Source organism: Erithacus rubecula (assembly GCF_903797595.1).
Source record: "Erithacus rubecula genome assembly, chromosome: 23".
In the NCBI taxonomy this organism is placed as follows: Eukaryota; Metazoa; Chordata; class Aves; order Passeriformes; family Muscicapidae; genus Erithacus; species Erithacus rubecula.
This window is the reverse complement of record NC_136675.1, coordinates 3,941,447-3,943,682: the sequence shown is the minus strand read 5'-3', so window position 1 is coordinate 3,943,682 and position 2,236 is coordinate 3,941,447.

Here is a 2,236-nt window from a genome sequence, read left to right as displayed (position 1 = left end):
CCTGTGAATTTGCTAATGGGCCTTGAAAATGTATTTTTAAAGCAAGGGCAGCATGACTCGGTGAGTTGCTACAAAGGATTACAGAAGGAACAAGGTTTGCAAAGAAAATAATTCCCTTGAGAAAATCTGTAACAGCTGAAAGGCCAGAGCCTGCTTCTTTCCAAGAAAATAAACACATTTTTGCATCCAAAATCAAGCTCCATCTCAGGTATGGAGTTTGTTTGTTCTCTGGTGTTTATGTGCTTCCCAAAGCTTTGCTGTTTGATTTGACATTTGAAGGCCAAACATACACATCCTCTCCCCAAAGGAAGATTCCTGTTGTGTTTTTAAAGCACACTTTTGGACAGAGATAAATGGCCAGGAGCTTCAGGAGTGTCACAGCCAGATAGTCAATTGAGATTCCTTTGTATGTTTCTCTATTCCACTTCAGAATTGATCTTGCATAAAAAATAGGGTTTTTTTAGTATTAGCTCTGACTTGCAGCCTGGAGGGAACCTCTGGAGCAGGAGGATTTGCAAACCTGCTCAGGGGCTACAAACCCTCAGCTCGCTCTTTCCTGGTTATTATAATTATAATTCCAATCTTTGGGAATTTTGTGCCCAGGGGCATTTCATACCATTTGATTTGCTGGAGTTTTCTGTTAAACAGTGACCATGTCCAGGGGAGCAGCATCTCCTGTCACTGGAACTGGGGGAATCAGAGACTTGCACTCCTCCAGGTAGTGAATTCCTTACTCACAGCCTAAACCTCCTGGAAATGGTCCCTGAAATTCTCCACAGGAATTTGCCAATTCTTCCTCCAGCAGCCAAGAATACCTGGACAGGTGGGAAGGCAGTGAGTGGTGATCAGATTGACAATTTTACAGTTTGATTTTACAAGGCTTGCTGGGGGAATACCCACATCTTGTCCCATCACTGGTGCAGTCACTGTCCCTCTGTGCAGGGTCACAATATTCCAGCATATCTCCTGCCTCCAGGCAATTTTCACTGTTTTACCCTTTTCCATCTCCCATGAGCAGTGAGGAGAGCTGGATTTTCTGCACCATGTTAATCAGAACCAGGCATAACTGCTGCCCCTTGGGCTGGTGGCAGAGCAGGAGTTAACCCACCCCAAAGGACCAGGCTGTAATTGCCACTAGGCTCCCAAAATGAATGAGCTTTTAAGGATTGCCAACTTCTGAATGGAGGCAGCAGGACCAACAGCAGCACCAGCTCAATAACCAGCAGCCACATATGGAAGCAGCGTGCTTCAGCTGGAAATAAACCCTGGAGGTGTCAGGGCAGTGGATAAGGGCTCTGCTGGCAGGCTGGAGGTGGAAAAGATGAAATTCTGGCTGCTGGAGGAACAGGCAGGGCTGCCAGGCTGGCTGTGCGTGTGAGCCCTGCTGGCCTGGGGATGCAGAGCTGGGCTGGACTCTGAGCTGGGCTGGGGAGGCTCCCCAGGCTTTCCAAAACAGCTGTGGGCTCACAGCTCCCACCAGCACACGGCTCTGCCTGGGCTTGGGCTGGTTTAGCTCAGCAGAGAAAAACAGAAAACCAGGAGCAGGGTTGAGCCCCAGGAGGTAACTTTGGTTTGGGTATTCTACTGGGAAGAAACAGTGTCCAGTCAATTAATTTAAACAGTACATGTTGCCTTTCTGACATCTTTTGGGATAGGTCCTGGCATGGGGACAGGATGGTGCTGCTTGTTCTTTGCAGAATAAGAGTCCAGGACAGGCCTGTCCTTCCTGGCAGGAGCAGGTGAAACCACAGGCTTTGGGAAGCACAAATTCCACTCTTTGCATGTAGAACTTTCTGCCTCCATACAGGATGGCATCTGCAATCATTAATTTGAATAAATTCCATTTTTATGCTCCATCCAGCTTTTAGTAAATCAAAGCATTCAGATGGCACAGAATGGTAATTCCTGCATGTGTTTCCCCACTGTGTGACCATCAGGCATGTGACATCTAATGCCACTGTTCCTGTTCCTTACAGAGCTCCCAGATGCCAGCAGGTCACTTTGTGGGGTCCTTCAAGCAGCTGCTCTGAGGGTCCCAGGGTGTGTTGCCTTTCTGTGCTCTCCTGAGGCCAAACCCTGCTCCTGGTTTCTGTTTCTCCGAGCAGAACCTGCAGGAGGCTGGGTCACCAAGGGGCACCTGCTCTTCCAGAGGGTTGGCATTGCCACCTCTGCCCCAGGCCCTGTGTCACCCAGGGGTCCAGGGACCTGCTGGTCTTGGAGTCCTGCACAGCAGCAA